Source organism: Scyliorhinus canicula, chromosome 31 (genome assembly GCF_902713615.1).
Source record: "Scyliorhinus canicula chromosome 31, sScyCan1.1, whole genome shotgun sequence".
NCBI classification, from domain to species: Eukaryota; Metazoa; Chordata; class Chondrichthyes; order Carcharhiniformes; family Scyliorhinidae; genus Scyliorhinus; species Scyliorhinus canicula.
The window spans coordinates 10,757,036-10,779,243 of record NC_052176.1 but is presented as its reverse complement, the minus strand read 5'-3'; the positions used below and the strand labels follow the sequence as shown (position 1 = coordinate 10,779,243).

General features: G+C 46.5%; 4 non-coding genes across 4 annotated transcripts; all 4 read left to right on the top strand.

Annotated features, from left to right (window-relative positions):
* On the top strand, nucleotides 1–83 carry trnal-aag. Its single transcript has one exon. It is a non-coding gene; the product is annotated as a tRNA-Leu (tRNA).
* Nucleotides 84–5,315: 5,232 nt separating this feature from the next.
* trnal-aag lies at nucleotides 5,316–5,398 on the top strand. The gene has a single exon. It is a non-coding gene; the product is annotated as a tRNA-Leu (tRNA).
* Nucleotides 5,399–17,077: 11,679 nt separating this feature from the next.
* Nucleotides 17,078–17,166, top strand: trnar-ucg. Its single transcript is given in 2 exon segments — nucleotides 17,078–17,114; nucleotides 17,131–17,166. It is a non-coding gene; the product is annotated as a tRNA-Arg (tRNA).
* A 4,666-nt stretch (nucleotides 17,167–21,832) lies between these two features.
* On the top strand, nucleotides 21,833–21,905 carry trnak-cuu. The gene has a single exon. It is a non-coding gene; the product is annotated as a tRNA-Lys (tRNA).
* The last annotated feature ends 303 nt before the right edge of the window (nucleotides 21,906–22,208 follow it).

Sequence of the window (22,208 nt, the reverse complement as noted above, 5' to 3'; positions counted from 1 at the left end):
GTCAGGATGGCCGAGCGGTCTAAGGCGCTGCGTTAAGGTCGCAGTCTCCTCTAGAGGCGTGGGTTCGAATCCCACTCCTGACATTAATTTTTCCTCCAGGTGGTTACGTTTCTCCAGCATAACGTTCAACTCCAGGATGATCCAGACTTCCCATTCAATGTGGAAGCGGTGGTCTCAGGACATAATATTCCTGGTTAGATTCGCACCCCAGAACCCCACAGGCTTCGTGTGAGGAACAGGTCGGCGGCAGTTCGGTCTTTGTTGATGGCAGTAAACTGAACAATGCAGCAACGAGAGGCTCCTTGACCCCCTAGCGGCTTGGAGAAGGTTAGCACACTGATACAGGACTCTGGCTGGGGTTCAAAAATAGGAAAAGAACATGTAGTTTCAAATGAAATGACAATGAAGGTATCATTTGTTGCACCAGATGATCATGAGTGATGTACGGTGGACATTGTGAACTTACTGGCCAGAAACGTCCGAACTCTATTTTTGTTTTAATGGACAGCTACAATCCACGTGTTTGTTCTAGGGCACAACAATGAATAAAAGTGAATCAGTGTTCAGCAGTTTCTAACACCCCAGACCTCCAGTTTGTTCCTATTGAGAACCCCGTCCTCGATGGAAGCTTTTTCTCTAAGAATTGGACCTCCGTCGCCTGGGAATACGGCAGCAATACCTCTAAGATCTGATCTGTAACAAAATCACAGAATAATGCAATGTCCCCTCGGTGACTGACACTTCTCCTGAGGGGAACAGGTGCTCCCTGTCCGCCCTGTCTATGCCTATCATAATCGAGTACCCCTCGAACAGATCACCGCTCAGTCATCTCTGTTCAAGCAAGAGAGAAGAAAACAAGCCTATCCAACCTCTCTTCAAATCTCAAAGTTTCCATCCCCAGTAAAATCCGGCTGAATCATATCTGCACCCCATTCCGTGCAGTCACATATTTCCTGTCATGTGGTGACCAGAATTGCACGCGGTACTCCAGCTGTGGCCTCACCAACATTCTCTACAACTCCAACATGACCTGTCTGCTTTTGTAATCCATGCCCCGATTGATAAAGACAAATATCTTAGATGCCTTTGCCAGCATCCTATTAACCTGACCTTCAGCCTTCAGAGATCTATGGACAAACAGTCCAAGGTCCCTTTGTCCCTCTGGGCTTCCCACTGTCAGGCCATTCACATTAATCCTATGATAATATAATATTCTTTATTGTCACAAATAGGCTTATCTTAACACTGCAATGACGTTACTGCCAAAATCCCCGACCAAAGGCATCATATCTTATTATTCAGAGTTAAAATCCATCAGCCATTTTTCTGCCCATTTGACCATCCCGTCTATATCTTCCTGTAACTCAAGACCCTCAACCTCACTGTAAACTTGAAACTCAGTGAAAGGATTTCACTCTCCTCTCGGAATCTGCTCACCACCACAATCCGAACATTGAGCTTTGGTGGGCAGACAAGACAACTTCCTTCCCGCAGCCCCCCCCCCCCCCCCAGCACAGACTGGATAATTTTCCAAACTCCTATCCTGCTATTGACACATTGCTCCACCACTTTGTTCTCTTCACAAAACTCCAGGAATTTCAAACCAAATCTTCAGACCGTTGGTTTGCTCTTCAACCAACACCTTGTCCCTGATTAATTCCATCTTGGGAAGAGGGGCTCGACATTCCGAGGTACTCTGCAGACATCCGGTTGCTGGTGATGGACCAAAGGAGGCCAACAACCTGAAAGAAAGCCTCTCTCACAGCCCTGTGAGCATGGCTCCATTAGACGGTTCGGTCAATACCTCAACGAGGTTAAGTTTCTCCAGCAAAACGCTCAGCTCCAGGGAGATCCAACACCTCTCATTCAATGGGGAAGCAGAGGCTTCAGGACATGAGATTCCAGCTTGAATCCGCACAGCAAGATCCCACAGGAAGAAGCCAAGTTCAAGACTGAATGACATGTTCAGTGACTCTGGTTGAGGAATTAATATTGATCCCAGGACACCGGGTAAAATTTATCTTCTTTTATTGTAAATAGTCTGGCTGATTGGATTGTCGAGGTGACTAAGCAGACCTCTCCCAGAATCCTCTTGTGCCGCCTTTTCTGGATGAACTTCCTCCACTTTGCACACTGAACGGGTTCTTTGGCTACTTGTCTGTGAATGCAGCCCCAGAAGCAGCTGTGGAGAGAGATTCCAGTCGCCAGGAGGCAACTGTCTCATTGGATCCTTGCCGCCGCTCAGATCTCAGACTCTCAATATCTTCGTGTGAGGAACAGGTCGGCGGCAGTTCGGTCTTTGTTGATCGCAGAAAACTGATCAATGCAGCAATGAGAAGCTCCTTGACCCCCCCCCCCCCAGCGGCTTGGACAAGGATGGCACTCAGATACAGGATCTGGCTGGGGTTGAAAAATAGGAAAAGTACATCTAGTTTGAAATGAAATGACAATGAAGATACAACTTAAATCGATTTGTGCACGGAGCATATGTTTTGCAACAGCGCTTCAGGATGGCCGAGAGGTCGAACGCGCTGCGTTTAAGTCGCAGTCTCCTCTGGAGGCGTGGGTTCGAATCCAACTCCTGACATTAACTTTTCCACCAGGTGGTTACGTTTCTCCAGCATAATGGTCAATTCCAGGATGAACCAGATCTCCCATTCAATGGGGAATCGGTGGTCTCAGGACATGAGATTCCTGGTTAAATTCGCACCCCAGGACCCCACAGGCAGAAGGCCTGTCCATGATTGGTTAATCTGCTCACTTCCTCCGGTTAATGAATTAATATTCATACCAGGGCGCCGAACAAAATGCCTCTTCCCTTCTCGTAAATAGCCTGTCTGGTTGGATTGTCGAGGTGACGCAGTTGACCTCTCCCAGAATCCTTTTCTGCCCGCTTTCCTGGAGGAAATTCCTCCTGTTTGCACACTGGAGGGGTTATTCGGCTACTTTTCTGTGAAAGCAGCACCACAAGCAGGCGTGGAGAGAGATTACAGTCGCCAAGATGCAACTGTCTAATTGGATCCATCACGCCGCTCAGATCTTAGTCTCTCAATACCTTCGTGTGAGGAACAGGTAGGCGCCAGTTCGGTCTTTGATGATTGGAGCAAACTGATCAATGTAGCAGTGAAAAGCTCCTTAATCTCCAGCGGCTTGGATAAGGTTAGCACTCTGATACAGGACTCTGGCTGGGGTTCAAAAATAGTAAAGGCACATTTAGTTTCAAATGAAATGACAATGATGATATAATTTGTTGCACCTGATCATCATGAGTGATGTACGGTGGATATTGTGAACTTACTGGCCAGAAACTTCTGAACTCTATTTTTGTTTAAATGGACAGCTACAATCCACGTGTTTATTCAAGAACACAACAATGAATAAAAGTGAATCAGTGTTCAGCAGTTTCTAACATCCCAGACCTACAGGTTGTTCCTATTGAGAACCCCGTCCTCGATGGAAGCTTTTTCTCTAAGAATTGGACCTCCGCCGCCTGGGAATACGGCAGCAATACCTCCAAGATCTGATCTGTAACAAAATCACAGAATAATGCAATGTCCCCTCGTGACTGACACTTCTCCTGAGGGGAACAGGTGCTCCCTATCCGCCCTGTCTATACCTATCATAATCTAGCACCCCTCGAAAAGATCACCCCTCAGTCATCTCGGTTCCTGCAAGAGAGAAAAAGACAAGCCTATCCAACCTCTCTTCAAATCTTCAATGTTCCATCCCCTGCAAAATCCGGCTGAATCATATCTGCACCCCATTCAGTTCAGTCACATATTTCCTGTCATATGGTGACCAGAATTGCACACGGTACTCCAGCAGTTGCCTCACCAACATTCTATACAACTACTACATGATGTGTCTGCTTTTGTAATCCATGCCCCGATTGATAAAGACAAATATCTCAGATGCCTTTTCCAGCACCTGATTAACCTGCCCTTCTTCCTGCAGAGATCTATGCACAAACACTCCAAGGTCCCTTTGTTCCTCAGGGCTTCCCAGTGTCAGGCCATTCACATTAATCCTATAATAATATAATATAATTTATTGTCACAAATAGGCTTATCTTAACACTGCAATGAAGTTACTGCGAAAATCCCCGACCAAAGGCATCATATCTTATTTTTCAGCGTTAAAATCCATCAGCCATTTTTCTGCCCATTTGACCAGCCCGTCTATATCTTCCTGTAACTCAAGACCCTCAACCTCACTGTAAACTTGAAACTCAGTGAAAGGATTTCACTCTCCTCTCGGAATCTGCTCACCACCTTCAATCCTAACATTCAGCTTTGGTGGGCAGACAAAACAACTTCCTTCCCGCAGCCCCCCAGCACAGACTGGATAATATCCCAAACTCCTATCCTGCTATTGTCACATTGCTCCCCCACGTTGTTCTCTTCACAAAACTCCAGCAATTTCATACCAAATCTTCAGACCGTTGATTTGGCCTTCAACCAACACCTTGTCCCTGATTAATTCCATCTTGGGAAGAGGGGCTCGACATTCCGAGGTACTCTGCAGACATCCGGTTGCTAGTGATGTACCAAAGGAGGCCAACAACCTGAAAGAAAGCCTCCCTCACAGCCCTGTGAGCGTGGCTCCATTAGACGGTACAGTCAATACCTCAACGAGGTTTCTCCAGCAAAACGCTCAACTCCAGGGAGATCCAACACCTCCCATTCAATGGGGAACCAGAGGTTTCAGGACATGAGATTCCAGCTGGAATCCGCACAGCAAGATCCCACAGGCAGAAGCCCAGTTCAAGACTGAATGACCTGATCAGTGACTCTGGTTGAGGAATTAGTATTGACCCCAGGACACAGGGTAAAATTAATCTTCTTTTGTTGTAAATAGTCAGGATGATTGGATTGTCGAAGTGACTCAGAAGACCTCTCCCAGAATCCTATTGTGCAGCCTTTTCTTGATGAACTTCTTCCAGTTTCACACTGAACGGGTTCTTTTGCGACTGGTCTGTGAAAGCAGTCCCAGAAGCAGCTGTGGAGAGAGATTCCAGTCGCCAGGATGCAACTGTCTCATTGGATCCTTCCCGCCGCTCAGATCTCAGACTCTCAATATCTTCGTGTGAGGAACAGGTCGGCGGCAGTTCGGTCTTTGTTGATCGCAGAAAACTGATCAATGCAGCAATGAGAAGCTCCTTGACCTCCCCAGCGGATTGGACAAGGATGGCACTCAGATACAGGACTCTGGCTGGGGTTGAAAAATAGGAAAAGTACATCTAGTTTGAAATGAAATGACAATGAAGATACAACTTATCTCGATGGATGCACGGAGCATATCTTTTGCCGTAAGGCGTCAGGATTGCGGAGCGGTTGAAGGCGCTGCGTTAAGGTCGCAGTCTCCTCTGGAGGCGTGGGTTCGAATCCCACTCCTGACATTAACTTTTCCTCCTGGTGGTTACGTTTCTCCAGCACATTGTTAAACTCCAGGTTGATCCAGACCTCCCATTCAATGGGGAAGCGGTGGTCTCAGGACATGATATTCCTGGTTAGATTCGCACCCCAGAACCCCACAGGCTTCGTGTGAGGAACAGGTCGGCGGCAGTTCGGTCTTTGTTGATTGCAGAAAACTGAACAATGCAGCAATGAGAAAAAAAACAAGCCGATCCAACCTCTCTTCATATCTTAAATGTTCCATCCCCAGCAAACTCCGGCTGAATCACATCTGCTCCCCATTCAGTGCAGTCACATATTTCCTGTCATGTGGTGACCAGAATTGCACACGGTACTGCAGCTGTGGCCTCACCAACATTCTATACAACTACTACATGATCTGTCTGCTTTTGTAATCCATGCCCCGATTGATAAAGACAAATATCTCAGATTCCTTTGCTAGCACCCTATTAACCTGCCCTTCTGCCTGCAGAGATCTATGCACAAACACTCCAAGGTCCCTTTGTTCCTCAGGACTTCCCAGTGTCAGGCCATTCACATTAATCCTATAATAATATAATAGCCTTTATTGTCACAAATAGGCTTATCTTAACACTGCAATGAAGTTACTGCACAAATCCCCGACCAAAGGCATCATATCTTATTTTTCAGCGTTAAAATCCATCAGCCACTTTTCTGCCCACTTGACCATCCTGTCTATATCTTCCTGTAACTCAAGACCCTCAATCTCACTGTAAGCTTGAAACTCAGTGAAAGGATTTCACCCTCCTCTCGGAATCTGATCACCACCTCAATCCTAACATTCAGCTTTGGTGGGCAGACAAGACAACTTCCTTCCCGCAGCCCCCCCCCCCCCCAGCACAGACTGGATAATATCTCAAACTCCTATCCTGTTATTGACACATTGCACCCCCACCTTGTTCTCTTCACAAAACTCCAGGAATCACCGACCAAATCTTCAGACCGTTGGTCTGAAGGCCAACAACCTGAAAGAAAGCCTCTCTCACAGCCCTGTGAGCGTGGCTCCATTTGACGGTTCGGTCAGTACCTGCAGAATAGATAACAATGGAGAGAAGTGTGAGCAATTTCAGCGTCACAATTCTCTGGACATAGTGGATTCAAAATAAAACATTTTTGAAAACACTGAACAGATCCTCTGGGAGCAGCACTCAAGTCAATGGGGAAAATCCAATGGATTTCTAGTGGAAAGATTTAACAACTGGATGATGACTGCTGAAATCAGTCCTCGCGTTACAATCTCTATAGATATTCCAGTGAATTGAAACCTGCAAAAGGCATACTTTTCGACTAGAAATCCAACACATTTCCCACTGTTATGGAAGTTGTCAATCGCACAGATGGTCAAACGGAATATGGCTGGGCTGGGATTTAATCCATATTTTTCTTTGGGGAACAGACACTTTCACGCACTAAGTAACAGAATGTGACGATGTTCAGTTAATCAGAAGGTGTAGCAGGTCGGCTCGTTGGTCTAGGGGTATGATTCTCGCGTAGGGACTTGCGGTAAAATGCGAGAGGTCCCGGGTTCAAATACCGGACGAGCCCAGTTTTTGGGGTTGGGGTGGATCTTTCCAGGAACCGGTCCTCTTTCCAAGAGCCGGTGCAGACATGATGGGCCGAATGACCTCCTTCTGCACTGTCAATTCTATAATTCTATGAACACTGGTATACTTTAGGGATCTGTAGTATCTGTGAAAAGAGAAATAGTTAACATTTCACATCTTGACCTTTCATTGCAATGACCTGTTTCTCTCTCCACAGAAGCTGCCGGGTCAGCTGAATATTTCCAGCATGTTCTGTCTTTGTTTCAGATTTGCAGCATCCGCAGTATTTTGTTTTTGGGTCAAAGGACAATGGGGGCCTTTCCTGCCCTCAGGGTTATTGCAGGTCTCTCTGGCTGTGGCGGTCGCTGATTCGGCCAAACAATTAAAATCTAACATTAATTGTCCTTGAGAATGGGGGGGGGGGGGGGGGGTGATTCTGGAACGTCTGCAAGTCCATATGGTATATGTACTCACACAGTGCTGTTAGGGAGGGGTTCCAGGTTTGGATGGTGCCTCGCGGAGGAAAAGTCAATGTCAGGAGTGGAATTCGAACCCTGACCTCCAGAGGAAACTGCGCCCTGAACTCGGCTGTCCTGACATATTCGAAAGGTTAGGTGCGATTAGGACGAAATCGGCTGCTCTTTCAGAGGGTCGGTACCGACTCGATGGGCCGATTGGCCACCTTCTGCACTGGAGGTATTCTATTATTATTTAAACAGGGTAAAAATGGCGGGATCAGGGCACAAGGACAAGTTTAGGTCGCAGACCAGAGTAAGTGTCCGATGCAATGAGACATAGAACATGAAAAATAATTAGATAAATACATTTATTGTGGACTGGTGCCATCTGCTGGCTGAACGGGAGCCGGACGACACGGGCACTTTCATTCAGGAGCATTTTAAACTGGAGTGAAATAACTTACGCAAAGTAAGTATTTGTTACGAAACAGTTTATCAAGTTAATCTAAAGAACCAAAAGGACAGAAATCTAATCAGTGAGCGATGGTGGTATAGTGGTGAGCATAGCTGCCTTCCAAGCCGTTGCCTCGGGATCATTTCCCGGCCATCGCAAAAACATGTTGGAAATTTCTGCCCCACTTCCTGAGTAAGATAAACAACTTTTCGCTCAGAATTTTAGCGCAGTTCCGGCGGGGAATGAAATAAGAATTTACCAATTTTTTAACGGGCTTTCAGTATGCACAGTGTTCGACTGTTAACCGCCCCCGCCCCCGCCCCCACCCCCGCCCCCACCCCCACCCACCCACCGTCAAACAAAAGTTAAAAATCGCAGCATTTATACTTCGCGCTCACGAAGTGGCCGAAACAGAAACACAACAGACACGTAACAGACGAGGATGGGATTTGAAGCCACGTGTACAGAGCACAATGGCTCATTGTGCATCACCTTAAGCACGTGGTACAGCTGCTTTACTTCATGGCCCTTTGATATCCCTCAATCTGACTTCTTTGAGTTTTTTTCGCCGTTGGGTGTAAATAAAACATGAATCTATGAGGGGAAACACTAACTGCTCAGCAGTTGGGCTTGTGGCGCAACGGTAGCGCGTCTGACTCCAGATCAGAAGGTTGCGTATTCAAATCACGACAGATTTTCTGCAGCTGGTTTCAAGGATTTATTTACGTGTGGGAATGTTCCCGAAGTGACTATGTTCAAAATCACAATGCTGGTAATTTTTTCCGGATATTTCAGATTTACCCGCTCAGTTTATTTTTTGAGCAGTTCCATCAAACATTATCAAACATCAAACATCAGTAAGAATGAACACCAACACCTCCTCCACAATAGTCCTCAATACCGGTGCCCCGCTAGGCTGCGTACTTAGCCCCCTACTCTACTCCCTGTACACAGACGACTGCGTGGCAAAACTTGGTTCCAACTCTATCTACAAGTTTGCTGACGATACGGCCATAGTGGGCCGGATTTCGAATAACGACGAGTCCAAATACAGGAGGGAGATAGAGAACCTAGTAGAGTTGTGTAACGACAACAATCTCTCCCTCAATGCCAGCAAAACTCAAGAGCTGGTCACCGACTTCAGAAAGCAAAGTACTGTACACACCCCTGTCAGCATCAACGGGGCCCAGATGGAGATGGTTAGCAGTTTCAAATTCCTAGCGGTGCACATCACCAGAAATCTGTCCTGGTCCGCTCACGTCGATGCTATCACCAAGAAAGCACAACAGCGCCTATACTTCCTCAGGAAACTAAGGAAATTCGGCATGTCCACATTAACCCTTCCCAACTTTTACAGATGCACTATAGAAAGCATCCTATCAGGCTGCATCACAACCTGGTATGGCAACGGCTCGGCCCAGGACCGCAAGGAACTTCAGAGAGTCGTAAATACCACCCAGTCCATCACACAAACCTGCCTCCCATCCATGGGCTCCATCTACACCTCCCGCTGCCGGGGGGAATGCGGGCAGCATAATCAAAGATCACTCCCACCCGGCTTACTCACTTTTCCAACTTCTTCCATCGGGCAGGAGATACAGAAGTCTGAGAACACGCACGAACAGACTCAAAAACAGCTTCTTCCCCACTGTCACCAAACTCCTAAATGACCCTCTTATTGACTGACCTCATTAACAGTACACCCTGTATGCTGCAACCGATGACAATGCTTATGTAATTACATTGCATATCTTGTGTAGCCCAATTATGTATTCTCATGTGATTTCTTGTAATTTTCTTGAATTTTGTTTCATTCCCTTTTCTTCCATGTACTGAATGATCTGTTGAGCTGCTTGCAGAAAAATACTTTTCACTGTACCTCGGTACACGTGACAATAAACAAATCCATTCCAATCCAATCCATTAGGAAACTCGGCCAGCTTAGTTGGTGGAGCGTAAAACTCTACATCCCAGGGTCGTGCGTTCGAGCACCAAGTTGGGCGTTTCCATATTACTATCTGAGAGTATTGAACCAAATCTTTGGGCAGCACGGTAGCACAGTGGTTAGCACAGCCTCTTCACGTCTCCAAGGCCCCAGTTTCGATTACCGGCTTGCGTCACGTTAAAAAGATCTCACTGCTCGTGGGCGTGACCAGAAGTGGAGGGCAGTTAAAAACAAGGATGTCGCCCTTTTCGGACGGAGATGAGGAAATTTCTCACTCTCAGTGAGCTGTGAGACTTTGGAACTCTGCCTCAGGAATCGGCGGAGGCGGATCATTGATGACCTTCAAGGCGGAGATGGGGAAATTCTTGTTCAGCAAATAAATCAAAGGTTTATCGGGGTTACGTGCAAACATTGCATTCAGCCAGTTACCTAGGTGCACAAGCGTGCAGTTTTGTATTTGATATATCAGTTCCACACAATGGTGAAACGGTCTTAAAATGTCATTTCTTCACGTGTCCTCCACTGATATATTCGCTGCAATAACTTTTCTGGGCACAAATCACGGCAGCACAAGTGGTTCACCGCGCCAGGGTTCCAGGTTCGATTCACTGTCTGTGCGGAGTCTGCACCTTCTGCCCCCGTCTGCGTGGTTTTCCTCCGGGTACTACGGTTTTCTCCCCACAGTGCGAAGACGTGGATTAGGTGGATTGGCCATGCTAAATTGCCCTTAGTTACCATACGGGACCAGTCTTTATAAATAGAAACCTCACTCCGGCCCTGGGTCATTGCCCGTGTGAAGTTTGCATATTCTTCCCATGTCTGCGTGGGTTTCACCCCCACAACCCAAAGATGTGCAAGGTATGTGGATTAGCCACGCTAAATTGGCCCTTAATTGGAAAAGTAGGGTACTCTAAATTTATACAGAAATATGTAAATAGAAACGCCGTGCACAAAGGCAAAGCCGCTCTGGAGATTCGTCACAAAATCCTGAAACAGAAATAGACAACGTTGGATAACTCGGCTGGTCTGGCAGCATCTGTGTAGAGAGAAACAGAGTTACAGTTTGCAGTCCAGTATGACCCGGCTTCCCATTCTCTGTTTCCCTCTCCACAGCTGCTGCCAGACCAGAAAACAGGATGAAAATTCGATGATGATGGGATGCGCTCCCACAGGACAATGGATTAGCAGTCCGTCGCCTGAACACTCAGCCACCTCAACCCGCAAGCGCGTTACTCAAATCAAAGGTTTGTCGGGTCCAAGCAACCATTGTATTCAGCCAGCGGCGTGGTTGCACAAGCGTGCGTCTGTTTTTACTTGAGGATACATTCAGAATCCCACATCATGATCAAACGACCTTTAAATACCGTGACCGTTTCTTCATGTGTTCTGCAGTGATTTATTCGCCGCAATAACTTCCCTGAATTTCCCGATTTCAGTCAATGACACCATCCGTGCTCGTCCGGGATTTGAACCCGGGACCCCTGGCATTTTATCGCAGCTGAGAATCAATGTCAATGTCAGGAGTGGGATTCGAACCCTACTCTCCAGAGGAGACTGCGACCTGATGTATCCAAACGGTTCGGAGGGGATTGCGCCGAGTTGGGGTGCGCTTTCCGTGGGTCAGTGCAGACTGGATGGGACGTATCGTCTCCTTCTGCACTGGAGGGATTCTATGATTACTTAAACAGGGTGTAAACGGCAGCATCAGGACACAAGGACAAGATAAGGTCTGAGGCCAAAGCAAGAGTCCTCTGTAATGACTCACAGAACATCAGAAATAAATACATTTATTGTGGACTGGTGCCATCTGCTGGCTGAACGGGAGCCGCCCGACACGGACACTTTCATTCAGGAACATTTTAAATTGGAGACAAATAACATAAACATAGTAAGACTTTTTTTACGAAACAATTTATCAAATGAATGCAAAGCATCAAAAGGATTCAACGTTGGACAGTAAGTGATGGGGGTATCCTGGTGAGCAGAGCTGCCTTCCAAGCTAGTTGAACTGGGTTCGATTCCCGGCCATCGCAATAATAAATTGATCGGAAGCATTTGCGTGATTTCGTGGGTTTCGACCTGGAGAAAGTGAGGTGGCTGGAGGCAGGAATCTTCGCTTGCTGTAAATAGTCTGGTTGGATTGTTCACATCCGTCTGAGAGGGGAAACTGTGATCTCGGTTTCTATTGTGGTTTATTATTGGATATTGTTACATATCCTTATTGCCCCTCTGTAGGTATTCCTGGAAATTTGTATATAATCCTTCTCGGTGTTAAAGGATTTGAAAACACTGAAAAACTCCTGGTTCTACCTTTACCAAATGACATGACTGTCAATAAAACATAACTCACTCCAATCAGTGGAGATGTGATATTGGCATCGATAATACTCACACACCACAGCAGATGTTGTCTGTTTCCCTCAGAGGTAGTCAATTGACGAGCTTCCCTACTTTGCTACTTTGAGCGTCACAATGTTGTAACGCTGTCTGCTTCATTCCTGGGAACAATGTCTGGATCACACTGGAAGCAAGACTTTGATACTAATTTACTGAAAGGAAAAGGCGGATGTGCTGCAGGGTGATAGCGACATGTTTGAATTCTTTGAGGAGGTGACAAGTAGGTTAGACCAGGGAAACCCAGTGGATGTGGTCTATCTGGATTTCCAAAAGGCCTTTGATAAGGTGCCACACAGGAGGCTGCTGAGTAAGGTGAGGGCCCATGGTGTTCGAGGTGAGCTACTGGAATGGGTTGAGGATTGGCTGTCTGACAGAAGGCAGAGAGTTGCGATAAAAGGTTCTTTTTCGGAATGGCAGCCGGTGACCAGCGGTATCCCAAAGGGTTCAGTGTTGGGGCCGCAGATGTTCACCATATATATTAATGATCTGGATGAAGGGACTGGGGGCATTCTAGCGAAGTTTGCCGATGATACGAAGTTAGGTGGTCAGGCAGGTAGTGCTGAGGAAGTGGGGAGGCTGCAGAAGGATCTAGACAGTTTGGGAGAGTGGTGCAGGAAATGGCTGATGCAATTCAACGTGAGAAAATGTGAGGTCTTGCACTTTGGAAAAAAGGATCCAAGCATAGACTACTTTCTAAACGGTGAGAAAATTCATAATGCCAAAGTACAAAGGGATCTGGGAGTGCTAGTCGAGGATTCCCTAAAGGTAAACATGCAGGTTGAATCTGTGATTAAGAAAGCGAATGCAATGTTGTCATTTATCTCAAGAGGGTTGGAATATAAAAGCAGCGATGTGCTACTGAGCCTTTATAAGGCTCTGGTTAGGCCCCATTTGGAGTATTGTGTCCAGTTTTGGGCCCCACATCTCAGGAAGGACATACTGGCACTGGAGCGTGTCCAGCGGAGATTCACATGGATGATCCCTGGAATGGCGGGTCTAACATATGATGAACGGCTGAGGATCCTGGGATTGTATTCATTGGAGTTTAGAAGGTTAAGGGGAGATCTAATAGAAACTTACAAGATAATACATGGCTTAGAAAGGGTGGACGCAAATAAACTGTTTCCGTTAGGCGAGGAGACGAGGACCCGTGGGCACAGCCTTAGAATTAGAGGGGGTAAATTCAGAACAGAAATGCGGAGACATTTCTTCAGCCAGAGAGTGGTGGGCCTGTGGAATTCATTGCCGCTGAGTGCAGTGGATGCCGGGACGCTAAATGGCTTCAAGTCAGAGATAGATAAATTCTTGATGTCGCGAGGAATTAAAGGCTACGGGGAGAATGCTGGTAGGTGGAGTTGAAATGCCTATCAGCCATGATTGAATGGCGGAGTGGACTCGATGGGCTGAATGGCCTTACTTCCACTCCTGTGTCTTATGGTCTTATGGTTTACTTTTGGTGTGACTAAGAATATAAATAGCAGAGGATGGTTTCGATCCATCGACCTCTAGGTTATGGGCCCAGCGCGCTTCCGCTGTGCCACTCTGCTCCATATATCCATTCTGTTCGCAATGACTGCTCAGCCGTGGCCAGATACCGATGCACCTGCTCCATTTTTTTCTTCAACGAAAACCCACGTGTTGTGAAGCTCACCCTGGCTGGACAACAACACAAACATCAGCGCGGCTGTAACAGACAGAGAAAGACACACAGAAAAAGCAGGAAGAGAATATCAGGGCACACACAATGCCACACAGAAAAGGTGCCAAGCAAACCAGCAAGATACTGAGATGGACAAACTGGTTATTTAGGAAAAAGAGGTTTTCCGTTGCAGAAAGATAGGCAATTAAATGTATTTCCTGCTGTGTAACTGTTCTCTCTGCTGTGTAACTGTGCTCTCTGCTGTGGAACTGAGCCTTCTGCTGTGTAACTGTGCTCTCTGCTGTGTAACTGTGCTCTCTGCTGTGTAACTGAGCTCTCTGCTGTGTAACTGTGCTCTCTGCTGTGTAACTGTGCTCTCTGCAGTGTAACTGTGCTCTCTGCTGTGTGACTGTTCTCTCTGCTGTGTAACTGCTCTCTGCTGTGTCACTGTTCTCTATGCTGTGTCACTGTGCTCTCTGCTGTGTAACTGTTCCCTCTGCTGTGTCACTGTTCTCTATGCCGTGTCGCTGTGCTCTCTGCTGTGTAACTGAGCTCTCTGCTGTGTCACTGTGCTCTCTGCTGTGTAACTGTTCCCTCTGCTGTGTCACTATTCTCTCTGCTGTGTCACTGTGCTCTCTGCTGAGTAACTGTTCCCTCTGCTGTGTCACTGTTCTCTATGCTGTGTCGCTGTGCTCTCTGCTGTGTCACTGTGCTCTCTGCTGTGTCACTGTGCTCTCTGCTGTGTCACTGTGCTCTCTGCAGTGTAACTGTTCCCTCTGCTGTGTCACTGTTCTCTCTGCTGTGTAACTGTGCTCTCTGCTGTGGAACTGAGCCTTCTGCTGTGTAACTGTGCTCTCTGCTGTGTAACTGTGCTCTCTGCTGTGTAACTGAGCTCTCTGCTGTGTAACTGTGCTCTCTGCTGTGGAACTGAGCCTTCTGCTGTGTAACTGTGCTCTCTGCTGTGTCACTGTTCTCTCTGCTGTGTCACTGTTCTCTCTGCTGAGTAACTGTTCCCTCTGCTGTGTCACTGTTCTCTATGCTGTGTCGCTGTGCTCTCTGCTGTGTCACTGTGCTCTCTGCTGTGTCACTGTTCTCTATGCTGTGTCACTGAGCTATCTGCTGTGTAACTGTTCCCTCTGCTGTGTCACTGTTCTCTCTGCTGTGTCACTGTGCTCTCTGCTGAGTAACTGTTTCCTCTGCTGTGTCACTGTTATCTATGCTGTGTCGCTGTGCTCTCTGCTGTGTCACTGTGCTCTCTGCTGTGTCACTGTTCTCTATGCTGTGTCACTGTGCTCTCTGCTGTGTACTGTTCCCTCTGCTGTGTCACTGTTCTCTCTGCTGTGTAACTGTGCTCTCTGCTGTGGAACTGAGCCTTTGCTGTGTAACTGTGCTCTCTGCTGTGTAACTGTGCTCTCTGCTGTGTAACTGAGCTCTCTGCTGTGTAACTGTGCTCTCTGCTGTGTAACTGTGCTCTCTGCTGTGTAACTGTGCTCTCTGCTGTGTGACTGTTCTCTCTGCTGTGTAACTGTGCTCTCTGCTGTGTAACTGTTCCCTCTGCTGTGTCACTGTTCTCTATGCTGTGTCGCTGTGCTCTCTGCTGTGTCACTGTACTCTCTGCTGTGTCACTGTTCTCTATGCTGTGTCACTGTGCTCTCTGCTGTGTAACTGTTCCCTCTGCTGTGTCACTGTTCTCTCTGCTGTGTCCCTGTGCTCTCTGCTGAGTAACTGTTCTCTATTCTGTGTCACTGTGCTCTCTGCTGAGTAACTGAGCTCCCTGCTGTGTCACTGTGCTCTCTGCTGAGTAACTGAGCTCCCTGCTGTGTCACTGTGCTCTCTGCTGAGTAACTGAGCTCCCTGCTGTGTCACTGTAAAATGAGGATGCGCCCAACGCCCAACCCACGACCCTGGGATTAAGAGTCCCATGCTCTACCGACTGAGCTGGCCAGGCTGGTGCCAAAAGCGCCATTAACCCTCCTCCTGGGGAGCTTAGAATTGCTAAGCAGCGAACTTTGTGTCACAAAGTTTCCTAAAATTCCGATTAATTCTTCGGTCGCTGGGAGCAGGGCTCGAACCTTCTGGGGAAAGTCCAACACCTTAACCACTCGATCATCGCAGCTATGTTCAGTAGGTTATTCATTAATAATGTGGTCGATATAAAACATTATATAACCAGCCTGGAATCACTCCAGGAAGTTCTTGCATTCCTGCGATGAACGGTGCCCCGGTGGTTATGCGGGGAGCGGTTGAATCGGCCTTAAAAATGACCATTGGATTTCGAGAGAAGCCTTGAGAGACTCGAAATTCCCGGCTCTCTAAACGCTCAATTCCACTGATTCAATTGTTTGCGAAAGAAAATCAGTTACATTGGAAATATCCTAGAAGTTCATTTTTGCTTTACATGGAACAGCACCGAACTTCCCAGTCCAGTCTTCCCAGTTTAGATCCAAATTAAAGCAATGCAATCAGAGAAACTGTGAAGTGGAGACGCCGGCGTTGGACTGGGGTGAGCACAGTAAGAAGTCTTACAACACCAGGTTAAAGTCCTGGATTCACCTGAGGAAGGAGCTCCGCTCCGAAAGCTCGTGTTTGAAACAAGCCTGTTGGACTTTAAACTGGTGTTGTAAGACTTCTTACTGTGATCATAGAAACTGACAGCACAGAAGGAGACCTGTGCAGACCGAATGGTCACGTGATTGCGTGATGACGCATCCACAATGATCAGCTGTTCTCCCCCGATCGCGCTCAGAGCACAAGCCTGGAGCAGCTGCTCAAACAGTAAATACATTATTTTTTGTTACTTGTCCTTGGTCGCCAGTCTTTGAGAGATCAGAATTTCTCCATGGTGTCAGGAGTGGGCAGTATGGCACAAGGGCTACACCCCTTCAGCCGCTACTGACTTAGAATCATAGAATCCATACAGGGCAAAAGAAGACCATTCGGCACAACGAACATGTACTGACCTTCCGAAGGCTCACGCACCTGCCCTCCACTGGAATATTGGGTCCGATGGAGAAACTCTGCCCCCCACTTCCAACCCCTGAAATCCGCCCCCCCCTCTCATGAATGGGGTGCAGGATTGGAGGGTCAGTGCAGACTCGATGGGATGAATGGCCTCCTTCTGAATTGTACTGGTTTCTATGGAAATAAATATGATCGCAGTATTTATTCACAAGGGATAAACATTGGCTCATATGCCACAGGCGGTGGCCCCGTGGCCTAATGGATAAGGCGTCTGACTTCGATGAATTTGATGATGATATTAGAAGATTGCAGGTTCGAGTCCTGCCGCGGTCATTTTACACAGAATTCCGGTGGAACTTGCTGACAGCCGAGTTTTCACTCCTCAGCTCCAAGGTCCTTTCCATCCAAAGATTGCAACGAATTGCAATTTTTGGAATATAATTTCGTGTAACATTTTTCATTCAATTCGCTCTCATCCTAGTATTGTGTTTCGCTCCCGATGCATCCACAGTGTCTATTTGACTTGGATAAAGTATAGAATAAAATATGATGTATCAATCGGTTCAATACAATTCTGTGGAGGAAATTAATATCGCTAGGAATACAGAGAGAGTCAAAGAGTCATAGATGTTTGCAGCATGGAAACAGCCCTTCGGCCCAGCTTGTTAATGCCGCCCAGTTTCTATCACTAAGCTAGTCCCACTTTCCCGCATTTGGCCCATATCCCTCTGTGCCCACCATTGGTAGAGGCGGGTATCGTTTTGTCTTTCAAAAAATCAGTTAGAAAGTTACATGGGCAGCATGTAACTTTCTAACTGATTTTTAAAAGACAAAATGATACCCGCCCCTCCCACTGCCTCTGGCAATCCGTTCCAGATTCTCCTCATTACCTTATTTATGCTCCTCATTATTTCATAGACCTCTATGACATCACCCGAAACGTCCTACGCTCCAGGAAAAAAAGTCCCAGCCGATCCAGCCTCCACTTTTCACTCAGACCATCAAGTCCTGGTAGCATCCTTGTAAATCATTTCCGCACTCTTTCTAGTTTAACAATATCCTTCCGGAAATAGTCTGACCAGAACTGAACACAATATTTCATGTGTGGTCTTACCAATGTCTTCTACCACTTGAACAAGACGTCCAAACTCTTGTATTCAATATTCTGACCTTGAAACCTAGCATGCTGAATGCCTTCCTCACCACCCTGTCCACCTGCGACACCACCTTCAAGGAGCTGTGAACCTGTACCCCTAGCTCTGTTTGTTCTGTAATTCAGCCCTCAGCATCCTACGCTGCAGGTAAAAAAGTCCCAGCCTCTCCAGCCTCTACTTTTCACTCATAAGAACATAAGAACTAGGAGCAGGAGTAGGCCATCTGGCCCCTCGAGCCTGCTCCGCCATTCAATTAGATCATGGCTGATCTTTTGTGGACTCATCTCCACTTTCCGGCCCGAACACCATAACCCTTAATCCCTTTATTCTTCAAAAAACTATCTATCTTTACCTTAAAAACATGTAATGAAGGAGCCTCAACTGCTTCACTGGGCAAGGAATTCCATAGATTCACAACCCTTTGGGCGAAGAAGTTCCTCCTAAACTCAGTCCTAAATCTACTTTCCCTTATTTTGAGGCTATGTCCCCTAGTTCTGCTGTCACCCGCCAGTGGAAACAACCTGCCCGCATCTATCCTATCTATTCCCTTCATAATTTTAAATGTTTCTATAAGATCCCCCCTCATCCTTCTAAATTCCAATGAGTACAGTCCCAGTCTACTCAAACTCTCCTCATAATCCAACCCCTTCAGCTCTGGGATTAACCTAGTGAATCTCCTCTGCACACCCTCCAGCGCCAGTACGTCCTTTCTCGAGTACGGAGACCAAAGCTGAACACAATACTCCAGGTGTGGCCTCACTAACACCTCATACAATTGCAATATAACCTCCCTAGTCTTAAACTCCATCCCTCTAGCAATGAAGGACAAAATTTCATTTGCCTTCTTAATCACCTGTTGCACTTGTAAACCAACCTTCTGTGACTCATGCACTAGCACACCCAAGTCTCTCTGAACAGCGGCATGCTTTAATATTTTATCGTTTAAATAATAATCCCGTTTGCCTTTATTCCTACCAAAATGGATAACCTCACATTTTTCAACATTGTATTCCATTTGCCAGACCCTAGCCCATTCACTTAACCTATCCAAATCCCACTGCAGACTTCCAGTATCCTCTGCACTTTTCGTTTTACCACTCATCGTAGTGTCATCTGCAACTTTGCACACATTGCCCGTGGTCCCCAACTCCAAATCATCTATGTAAATTGTGAACAATTGTGGGCCCAACACGGATCCCTGAGGGACACCACTAGCTACTGATTTCCAACCAGAGAAACACCCATTAACACCAACTCTTTGCTTTCTATTAATTAACTAATCCTCTATCCATGCTACTACTTTACCCTTAATGCCATGCATCTTTATCTTATGCAGCAAACTTTTGTGTGGCACCTTGTCAAAGGCTTTCTGGCAATCCAGATATGCCACATCCATCGGCACCCCGTTATCTACTGCACTGGTAATGTCCTCAAAAAATTCCACTAAATTAGTTAGGCATGACCTGCCCTTTACGAACCCATGCTGCGTCTGCCCAATGGGACAATTTCTATCCAGATGCCTCGCAATTTCTTCCTTGATGATAGATTCCAGTATCTTCCCTACTACCGAAGTTAAGCTCACTGGCCTATGGTTTCCTGCTTTCTGCCTACCTCCTTTTTTAAACAGTGGCGTCACGTTTGCTAATTTCCAATCCACCGGGACCACCCCAGCGTCTAGTGAATTTCGGTAAATTATCACTAGTGCATCTGCAATTTCCCTAGCCATCTCTTTTAGCACTCTGGGATGCATTCCTTCAGGGCCAGGAGACCTGTCTACCTTTAGCCCTATTAGCTTGCCCATCACTACCTCCTTAGTGATAACAATCCTCTCAGGGTCCTCACCTGTCATAGCCTCATTTCTATCAGTCGCTGGCATGTTATTTGTGTCTTCCACTGTGAAGACCGACCCAAAAAACCTGTTCAGTTACTCAGCCATTTCTTCATTTCCCATTACTAAAACTCCCTTCTCATCCTCTAAAGGACCAATATTTACCTTAGCCACTCTTTTTTGTTTTATATATTTGTAAAAACTTTTACTGTCTGTTTTTATATTCTGAACAAGTTTACGCTCATACTCTACCTTACTCTTCTTTATAGCTTTCTGTTGCCCCCTAAAGATTTCCCAGTCCTCTAATCTCCCAGCAATCTTTGCCACTTTATATGCTTTTTCCTTCAATTTGATACTCTCCCTTATTTCCTTAGATATCCACGGTCGATTTTCCCTCTTTCTACCGTCCTTCCTTTTTGTTGGTATGTCCATCAAGTCCTGGTAGTGTCCTTGTAAATCACTTCCGCACTCTTTCGAGTTTAACAAAATCTTTCCGAAAATAGGCTGACCAGAACTGAACACAATATTTCATGTGTGCTCTTCTCAATGTCTTGTACAACTTCAACAAGACGTCCCAACTCTTGTATTCAATATTCTGACCTTAAAACCTAGCATGCTGAATGCCTTCTTCACCACCCAGTCCACCTGCGACACCACCTTCAAGGAGCCGTGAACCTGTTCCATAGACCTGTTTGTTCTGTAATTCTCCCCAACCCCCTACCATTAACTGAGTAGGTCAATCCCTGATTTGATCGACCAAAATGCATCACCTCACGTTGATCCAAATTAAACTCCATCTGCCATTCATCGGCCCACTGGCCTAAGATGTTTAATAATCAGCTGAATCAACTGTTTTTTGTTCAGAGGGATGAAAGATTATGTCACTGGATTTGAATTCCAGGGGCCTGAACTAATCTTTGGGACAGGGAATAAATCCCACCATTCAAATTCACTGATTGAATAGATTTTCAGGGGGTTGACAAGCCAATGTTTATCCCATGTTAATAAATACTATGATCATATCTGTTTCCATAGAAACCAGTATAATTCAGAAGGAGGCCATTCACCCCATCGAGTCTGCACTGACACTCGAATCCTGCACCTCATTAATGAGAGGGGATTTCAGGGGTTGGAAGTGGGGGGCAGAGTTTCTCCATCGGACCCAATATTCCAGTGGAGGGCAGGTGCGTGAGCATTCGGAGGGTCAGTATATGTTCGTTGTGCCGAATGGTCTTCCTTTGCACTGTAGGGATTCTATGATTCTATGTCAGTAGCGGGCTGAGGCGGTGAAGCCCTTGCGTCATACTGTCCGCTCCCGACACCATGGAGAAATTCTGATCTCTCAAAGACTGGCGACCAAGGACTTGTAACAAAAAATAATGTATTTACTGTTTTTGCAGCTGCTCCAGGCTTGTGCTCTGAGCGCGATCCGGGGAGAACAGCTGATCATTGTGGATGCGTCATCACGTAACCACGGGACCATTCGGTCAGCACAGGTCTCCTTCTGTGCTGTCAGTTTCTCTGATTGAATTGCTTTACTCTGGATCTAGACTGGGAAGTTCGGAGCTGTTCCATGTAATGCAAAAATGAACTTCTGGGATATTTCCAATGTAACTGATTTTCTTCCGCAAACAATTGAATCAGTGGAATTGAGCGTTTAGGGAGCCGGGAATTTCGAGTCTCTCAAGGCTTCTCTCCAAATCCAATGGTCATTTTTAAGGCCGGTTCAACCACAAATCACATAAACACCGGGGCACCGTTCATCGCAAGAACTTCCTGGAGTGATTTCAGGCTGGTTTTATAATGTTTTATATCGACCACATTATTAATGAATGACCGACTGAACATAGCTGCGATCATCAAATGGTTAAGGTGTTGGACTTTCCCCAGAAGGTTCGATCCCTGCTCCCAGCGACCGAAGAATGAATCGGAATTTTAGGAAACTATGTGACACAAAGTTCGCTGCTTAGTATTTCTAAGCTGCTCAGGAGGAGGGTTACGGATGCTTTTGGAAGCAGCCCGGCTAGCTCAGTCGGTAGAACATGGGACTCTTAATTCCAGCGTCGTGGGTTCGAGCCCCACGTTGGGCGGCTCATTTTTATCTGAGAATGTTCAGGTGAACGAACTGTTTTGATAACAGGAACACAAGGTTCTGTCTCTGGACGAGGAATCCAGCCGCCTGAACTAATCTTTCGTGAGAAGATTTGATAAATCTGGGATTGGAATTTCGTCTCAGTAATGGCGGAGAAAAGTTCTGCTTCAGACGGATTATATTTCCACAACCGGGAACACATTTCCACAACAGGGGATGATTTGAGACAACCACAGTGAAGATCTGTCACCGGCAGAGTCACGGTTCCACGACAGAGAGAACAGTTACTCAGCAGAAAGCT